Raw genomic sequence first — 9,993 nt, 5'->3', positions numbered from 1 at the left:
TTGGTCGGTCGGATCTTCTGTTTGTTGTATTTTAATTGTGTATGCATGTGGATGCATTTTTTGATAGGTAGTCTTAAAACAAATCAATTTTTTTGAACAAGTACAATCTTACTATGGACCAGGAACTAACCATGTTTGTGGATGAAATTCAAAAATCTAATTCACCAGATCGATGCAGAATTGTTCAAAGAACAATCATGCCAATTTTCATGTCGATCGGACTTGAATTGACGGAGCCTTAGGCTTTTTCGAAGAGCGTTACCACAAGAGCGTCCAAAAGTTACGATGTATCAGATCATCAAGGAATGTTGGCTCAATGACCTTAGTCCGATAAGTGAACTATATTATGTACTAGATTATTTTAACGTGCAGTCACGGTTACCTTTCGCACCAAGTTTATGTCATCTTTTATTGTATTTTTAAATTAATGTATGTGTGACAAGAAAACCCAACTAAATCCAAAGTTATGTTTTATTATTTGCCGAGGAGGTGGAAACGACATTTAATTTGAAAACAAATTCTTCCTTGGCCTTTGGATATCTTGCAGCAGTAATGCAAAAACACGATTGTGCATTATTAAAGTACTAAAACACTTTCATAATGGGAATATTTTGGGTTTATAATGTCAAATGTAATGTCATTTTGATGATCTCATGCATTCCTCCTAATAATGCAGGTGTAATAAGCGTCTGACTGCAGATCATAAGCATCTGAGATCCTGTGAAGACGGTTGAAAAAATCAGTCATTTTTTGTCAGACATTCAGAACACGCATGACAGTAGATTATGAGAAATGTTTTAATGGAGAGAGAGAGAGATAGATGGGTTTAACGTCCACTCGACACAAACCAGGCCATTACGGGAATAGAATATGGGTTCAATTTTATTTCAATAATTCGCTTCCGCGGAGGGGTCTTTAGCAGTGGGAGGAAACCGGAGAACCCAGAGAAAACCCACCAAGTTGGACAGGCGTTCCTACTCCTGTTCACGTACAAGCGGGGAATCGAAACCACGCCAGTTGACTCGTGACAGACCTTTTTACAACGCGCACGCGCTAACCATTCGCCCCCACCCCACCAGGTTGTAATGGTCCTCACATCTTGCTTGTCAGTTTGAATAATATCTTAGGGAGCATCGATATTACTTGAACAATGATTTCGTTTCAGATCAGAATAAAAATCGATAATAGCAGAAAGTTAAGAATTATATTAACTAAACTAGGTTATGGGTGGCAAAAAGAAAACAAGATTGAGTCACAAAAAACAGAAAGCATCAAACATTACGACGATGACAGAGAATTTCTTTGCTGTAATGTAAAGTCGAATCGGGTTCTTTTTATATCTAATATGATGTTTGTTCAACTTGTTGAGATCTGTGCGATGATCATTTGGTATTGTCAGTTTGTATTTAAACAGGGACGTTTATCTCAAAATTCCCTTTCTTTCCCAGCCAGGATGAAACAATGATGTCCATTGTGATTGCTACACGTCTCATTATTTGCATAAAACCAGAGAGTAATCGAAATGTATAGATGCCTCCTCTTCCTGATTTCCTGGCCAGACATTATACGTCGATCAAAAACACCGGCTAACACATTAAAACAGGTACACCTTAGTTACTAGACGCTTTCTCACACACTGATCAGCGACAGCCATTATAGTATATTGCTTTATCCATTCATGGAATTTATATGGTTTGCTGATTACAGGTAAGTAAAATAGTAAAAATACTGCTTTTAGTGATTTAAGTTAAATTTAGATCCATTGGCCCGGCTGAGCTAAATACAGCGCCGATGTGCGATTGAACCCCATTAATTTCTTGCAGTGACTATAGATATATAAATTCTATTTACATGTATAATATTGGACATACAAATTTTATGTATAACATAAGGTTATTCACCGTTTATTATGATGGTCTTTTTTAAAGCTTAATTAGAATCTGCATCTGTCTACTTAGTACTGATTTAGTTTAGGAAATGGTTACAAATGGCGGTATAAGTAATATGGGATCTTGACGCCCAAGGTACGCTAATTTTAAATTCGTGACATCCCTTTTGGTACAGTAATGGCTCTAAAGAGTACAGAATATTTCTAAAGAGTACAGAATATATACGCAAGAAAACTCCAAGAACTCGCATTGTTTTCCTTTTGCCCATTTGCATTTGATTGTGAACATTCTGATTTCCTTTTACAGACGAAAATAATTTCAAAATACCTGATATACATGTACATTTTTGGGCACAAGAATAATTTGGGTATTTCTATATGGCGACGATTTATGTTTAATTGTGCAACGTTTCCTGTGATAAATACCGCAGTTCCCAATATCGAAAGCGGAATTTGTGTACCCGACTGGTAGGCTTACCCTTTTAAGAACACTTTAATCCAAACGAATTTAACACGTTAACAAGGTTATATATAAACAATGTTGGGGGTTTTTTTAGTATTTTTTTTTATCGATTTTACAAGGGAATATATTATATCGGGTAAATTTTATCGCTTTTTGTACTTATATAGCTACGGTAATATTTTTGTTTGGAGTTCTATGTTAACTTCTAATTTTCCGCCTTACAAGGAATAGCTTCTAGTTGTTCGGATGGGACGAAAAATTAATGTCCTGTGTACACGCTGATGTTTAGGTAAAAGAAACCTTCACAGTTAGTGTTAGGCCCCGGCCGTGCAGTTTAATGTCCACTCGACTCCAACTAGGTATTTCGGGACTAACATATAGTTCAATTTTATTCCAATAATTCAATTCGCTTGAACGCAGGGATTTTCATTTATAGCACGGTTGGTAATACATTTTATTTCATTTTCTATTTTTTTTTTCGTTCGGTTTGTATCCAAGAGGACAAGTGCACGAATTTAAAATATCTTTCGATGAAAACCTGATATTTTCTCACCAAGTGGGCGTATTAACAGAACAATACAATTATTACTATTAAGACTTGTTCCTGTGTTGCTGTATTTACTTGTATTGAAGCGAACTATTGTCTATTTCTAACAGCAAGTATTTACATCCATTTTCACACCTTCATCACAGTCAATATTGTATCAAGTGTCGGGGTTTTTAAACTAGTAAACACTCCTGTCCACAATTAAGTGCATGTAGCGGCACGCTGGCAATTAAATAACGGTAGTCAAATATTTGCGAAAATACATGAAAATTTGCTACTTTTACTGGATTTACAAGTATTGTTTAAGATAAAATGTCAATATGTTCAAAGCGAGGTGACTCTGATATGCTGATTTGAGTAGCATGAATTGTATATTTTTAATCTGTGTGAGACTCAAAGTTGTGTGAGAAACATCCGGGATATACGGGTTGAAGAAATGAAATGGGGTTTAACGTCCTACTGTTCTGCTATGACGCTACGGTCTACTCTTATATCGAATTCCAATTGCCAAGGGATCTCTTACGTGCACACCAATGTGTACACGGGACATCGGTTTTGCGTGATTGTTTTCCATATAATATTGTGTTCTACAATGCATATATTATTCAAAAATATTTCCTAGTTGTACCTTTTAAAAAAGATTCGAAGTTGATCTTAAAGAACAATACAAATATGTTTTTAAAAAATAACTAAAATAAATATCCAAAAACCTCATTTGAGAAGTGGTATCAGTTAGGGTTTAAATATCTTGTACGTGAACAGGAGTAGGATCACCTGTCCAACCTGGTTGGTTTTCTCCGGGTTCTCCGCCTTCCTTCCACTGCTAAAGACCCCTCCGCGCAAGCGAATTATTGAAATAAAATTGAACTATATGTTAGTCTCGAAATGACCTGGTTTGGATCGAATGGACGTTAAACCCCCTCTCTCTCTCTCTCTCTCTCTCTCTCTCTCGGTTAAAGCGTGAATATAACATGTATAGTACAGATAATAAAAGATATTCTTTGAAATTAAGCTTATCTTTAATGCACTCGGTTTTATTGCATATAAGTGGGGCGGGGAGAGCAGCTTCGGTTAAAAACGCCACTGAATCAAACATCAGTCAATGTAATTTTCAGTTTGTCTAGTGTCCATTAGAAGCTATTTAAGACAGTCGGTTCTTTTCGGGAATGTGAGTAAATCAGACAGAATGTCAAATATCTAACAAGATAAAGAACATGTCCGAAACATAAAGTGTCAATCAATAGTCTTGAGGTATGTGTGTTGTTCCACGCTGAACACTATTTCCTTCATACTTAACGGGCTTTGGGCTTCGCACCGATAATCAAAGATTAAAAGCCTTGGGGATCGTTCAGACAACTAATATTTTAAAACTAATTTCAAATGAAAATACCTTATAAATATCTACCATATTAGGAAGAAAAATCTATTTGGTGTGCATATAACTCCACATAGAACACCACGTAAGTTGTGCTTATAATCAACGAAGAATAGCTTTAATGATCGTTCTGAAAACTAAGATAACTGTAAATTAAATTTGCTATGAAGATGCCTTATGAAAATTTTCAATATTATGAAGACAGCATTTATTTTATATCGATTTAAGTCGGCTTAGTGTTATAAGGGATATAACTCCTGTTTTAAAATAACATCAGGGTACAGACCACCATTTATTTCCTCATTGACTTAATGTTAATTTTGTCTCCTTTCATGGCTCCATCTTTTCCCAAAATTTTAGTTGGGCTGAATGCTTTTCACTGAAGATAGAGAAACAAATATTTATATCTTCGCACCAAGTTTTGTATAAGGTTGACCACCAAACATTTAAAGAGAGAAAGAGAGAGTTGCTATGAATAGACGAACTACAAAAGTTGAAATTTAATGGTGGTCTCTATCAGGACTAAGACTAGTTATTCTCTCTTTATTGACTTAAATCCATGTCATTAAGTGGCCTATAACTTTCTGACGACTTTAATATTTATAACGATAAAGGGTCCAACGTATCACAATCATCTGATAAAAAGAAAATATTGAAGGGGTGGACCATCTCGATTTTCTTATGCTCTGAGAAAGGAATCTATCGACTGTCGTAGTCATTTTGTAGGTGATTTTCCTAATTCATGTCTGTTATTAGCTCCAAATCTTTCCGTGTCAAAGTCTCAAGTATTCAACACTTTCCCTTTATTCTAGACCTCTGCATACGCACCAAGAGTTAAGATTGCGGAGGATAATTGCAGGTTACTTTATGCTGTTTCCAGATTTCCATGGCCATACGTACGTTTGGGCAAGACGATGTCACCTGTTGCTCCATCTGTGGTAGAAAGCATACAAGCCAACGTAAATTGTTGGGAAAGTTACGGTGATACATGGCCGTCTCGTCTCTCAGTAAATTCAAAACGGATGTCCACGCCATGGATTACAAATTTCTACACTTAGGTTATAAATCAGGCGTTCTTTGTTCATCATAAATTGTATCTATATTGATTTCTGATAAAACTCCTGTTAACATCGTGTATCCAGAATAAAGCCTAACGCCAGATTTGCTCGATTCTGGGAAGTAAATTAAAATATCAAATCTCATATGGTAGATAAAGATCTTGTGTAAAATAACTTTGTGTAACGTCCATTTTCCATGATGTTTTGATATCGCAAATAAAGATAAAGATCGTCTGATTTGAGGTCTTATAACATACGAAATATAATTTCGATTTCTATGTAATTAATGGTGTATAGACATTTGATACCTTTCACGTGGTCTCCCAATATGTTTATGGGTGGATTTTAAATTGATGTATCATGACAACGACATGACAGTGTGCCAGGCACGGTGAAATTGATCATGTTCAGATTGGGGTTGTGGACGTTATCGCTAATATCGCAACATACATGTATATAATTGTAAAATGTCGATGGCATCAATACCATTTAACCTTCGATGCAATGTGCTTTGGTACATTCTTTGGGTTTTTTTAAAATAAAAATTGCAGAGTTTTCTCCCTTGTTACGTCTTAATCATTCAGAAGTGGGTTCTCTATGAATTTAACTATGACATTTTCGCAAGTAAAATGGTGGGAAAATATAATATGCAATAAAATAAAGTATTGAATAGACAGACCTGATAATAATTAGTTAAAAGAGATATGCAAATCAAAGATTTGTACTAATAATATACTGTTGGGTTTCATAAATACAGTGGCAATAAAAGTGAAGCAACATTCTCGACCGTTATAGTTTTTAAATGAAAACAAGGATCCATAAAAACATATTTGGTAAAAAAAAAATCGCATGCAAAAGAACCCGAGACGACACGGATACCGTAGAGTCAAATCACGACACCGGGCTAGAATCCGTTAATACCACATGACACCTGTATACATGTACCGTTACGTATTCCACATGTTTCCTTATTTACATTAATGTTTATATCATTAAAGACTACTAGTTTGTAACCTTAATAACGTCGAGTAACCGCGATATTCATTCTTGAACCACATCATAAACATTCTTCTTGTGTGCATCAGACGATGAAATATATCGTGGAGTTTGAAGTATCAATTCTGGTGTTAATTAAGATCTTCACAAATTTACACGTGTTTAATTGTTTTTCCAACCGGAATTCAAGTGAGTGAGTTATATAATATTAGCTGTTAATTGGGCTCTATAAACCCCACTTTATAATCATCTAATTAGAATAGCAATAAACCATGGGCTGTTTAGATAATTTGGAACATTATACTGATGCCTTACAGGTCCACTTTATATATTTATTAGCCCCCATACAATAATTCTACTTGTAGCAAAATGCTGTGAAAATTTTAAAAATAACCGCAGTTGACGAGATGCCCGAACTCACATAATCTGGAATTTTAAAGATACGAAAATAGGAACTTTATCTCAACGACAACTTTTTTATTTTTTTTTTATTAAATTCATACACTGTTACACACCGAATCTTTTACATGTAATAAAGCTGCTTTGCAATTCTAAATCCGCGTATTAATGTGATATATTTTCAAAGCACCGAGAAGAAACTTTTGCGTGTTGGCTTATAGCCTGCACTTTTTATTTTCATTAAATTCATGCACCGTTACCACCGAGTCTTTACAATTCTAAATCTACATGTTAATGTGATCTATCTTCAAAGTACCTATAGTTGAAACCTATGCTATTGACTTATACCGTGTTCCGGATTAAGAATTCTCCCAGAGCTCAAAGGGAAAAGGCATGTTGAAAGCATATTACAATTATATAGAATTGCTTTCATCAAAGACTAAGTTGGGTATCAATGACATGAAATGTGACGTGTTAGATAAATATGAAATAAGCTTGATCAACACTTTGAAGCATGTCTTTCTGTATTATAGCTCAGTGGGATGTTACAGAAGCGAGTATTTGGTATACAACACCCCCTCCCGTCTACAATTATTTATGTCTCGCTAGGGGGCGTCACTGACTCTATCCCATCATTCATCAAAGTGTGACCCCGTGCCTCATGGCCACCTGTTCGCAGTGGGGAGCGCTCCTTTTAGTATATACAGCTGTATCGGTACCGGATAAATGACAAATAATCTAAACGACTTCTCCCTGCAGGTTTTCGGAAGCTAAGGATTTGGCAAGTGTTCCTTGTTTAGCAAGAGTCAACTTTTTATGGTCTAACGAGAAAATTATAGTTGTTTTAGTAGTCCAACATTTGTTGTTCATTATTAAGACGTATTGTGTCCAGTTCGTGGTTCAGTGGTCTTAATTAACTCTTCCCATTCGCCATAACAATTTCTTGTAACTGATACAATGCACTTGAACACTTTTAATTACCTAATGAGAAAGTTGCTCCCAGGGGGTGGTAGTAATTAGCTATTTCAGATTTTAATGAAGATATACCCAGAGTAATGAAAAATACCCCATGAAAAATATCACTTCTCAGAAATGAAATGGCGTTTAACGTCCTATTTTACTACATCAACCGGTCAACACGGGATCTACCATCCGAATGATTAGAAGCTGATCACACCTCAGAACTTTTATATTAACTATACTTTGTTTGTAAAAACTTCGGCTTTATCCGCTCCCCCCACCCCACCCTCCCCTCTCTTTGTTTTTAATGAGTTCTAATAACTGAACAAAATATTGTTTATATCCAGGTATTTTAGCAAAGAGAAAATCCATCCAAAAACATTTCAACTAAAACATCTAAACTTCTTCTAAATCATTCTATTAGGTTTCGATGTGGTCGAAAACATATATATTCTTTAATCATCTAGTTTATGGGACATTTTTAGCGGTCAAAAAAGAAAGCGAGTGGGTTTTACAAAATATAAAGAAGAACCACCGCTAAATCTTTCAACCATAAAGGCAAATTTTAAAATGAGAAAGTGATCTTATCAACTGGAGGATGACTCTCATATGGTGCTTTACGATTTTCTTTGAGGTATTGTAATGATAAGAGTGACCTTAATTCATGCTATCTCTTCAACTAACGTGATTTATTTGGCTAACTCTTCCAATTGTCTAATATATCAAAAATAATCACCCATTTGTAACTCGTCATATCAGAATAAATGCGATTCGTATCGGACGTGTGCTTCGTATAAAACAGTGCAGTGACCGGTGGATGTTGACCTTTAAGACGATGGACACTGGTCAAACGAAGTGATACTCTCCCGTGAATAGATTTTAGAGTGCCCCTCTTACATTGTCAGATCGGAATGCTAGTATTCTACGTTGTTCTGTCTTATGAATAATGACTAAATCTTTTAAGGTTTGAGGATTTGCGATGATCATGTCATTTTAACGTGGGAATATAGTGGAATTTTCATTTGGCATCTTTAAATATTCTTTTGATTGAAGTCGCAATTTAAGGAAACTCCTTGTCTGCTTACATCTAATTGTACCCTTTTCTGGGTGACACGCAACAGTTTTGGGTTGGCTTTTTACCCTTCTCTTGAAGTGAAAATTAATATTTTCTGAAAAATAAAAAGAAAATTAAACATACATTATGCAAGAGCTATTAATTAGACATTTATTAACACGAAAAGACTATAAAGAACTCTCGATTCCATCTTATGTGTCCGAATTTCTTTCGATTTGAATCTGATCTGCTGTTCAACGCCCACTGGTGATTTATCTCAAAATTGGATAATCTAGACTTCGTTAATTATCGTGACAGCGGTAACAATAATAATCGAGGCGATAGTGATTTTAAAATAGGATTTTCTCGGCTTAGAGTGAAGCAATTTGACTGAAATTTTCAGCATATTCCCTTTACATTATTAAGTTTTTAACTGTTATAATGAGAACTACCAGCTCTTTATCTACTCTTCCATAATGCTCCTTTAATATACTATTTAAACATATAACATAAAAGAAGGGACAGAGCTGCTAACCTTGTGATATACCATTGTTGTGTTGAATAAAATTATGATTATTATGATGTCATTTAGCGACTACAACCTTGAATTAAATATATTTGATGTGAATCATGAGAATTTTAGCAATTAGACGGGGAATAATGCATACAAATTTGAAAGAGGAGACAATTGAATTAAATATTTAAAGTTTATACAAGTGGTCTCTGTCTAGACATCTGGAGTTGATATAACAATTCTCTTCAAGTTTTGGAGGGTTCCCCGTATTGTCCTTCCGATACTAGCTTTTAGAACACACGGAATCAATAGGAATTGTTAGGATTCTCACAGAAATCTTTCTCTTTCTGTAGCATCTTCATTAACATGGTACATTTACAGGAATCTCTTTACTTTTAAACTGTTTTTCTTCAGTTCTTCATCATCAAAGATAGGTTTTTAGTCGGGGGTAAACTGGGTACATAAAAACATTAAAATGTTATACATCCTTTGTTTTGTGTTATTCCTAAAATTGAATTATAAGACCGGGAGACAATAATAAAAGTATAGTATCGGCGCCTTTATGCAGAAACCTTTGGAATATTAGATTGATATTTAATACTGAAATGTATCTGTCCATATGAGTACTAAAGGAGATGGCTAATATGACGATAACGGTAACAGCTACTAGAATCAACTTTCTAGATGCTTCTGTGTAAGCGACACATAAAATAAACAAATTACTAAAACCATCTAATCG

The sequence above is a fragment of the Patella vulgata genome, chromosome 8 (assembly GCF_932274485.2).
Source record: "Patella vulgata chromosome 8, xgPatVulg1.2, whole genome shotgun sequence".
NCBI classification, from domain to species: Eukaryota; Metazoa; Mollusca; class Gastropoda; family Patellidae; genus Patella; species Patella vulgata.
Note: the sequence above shows the minus strand (reverse complement) of the source record.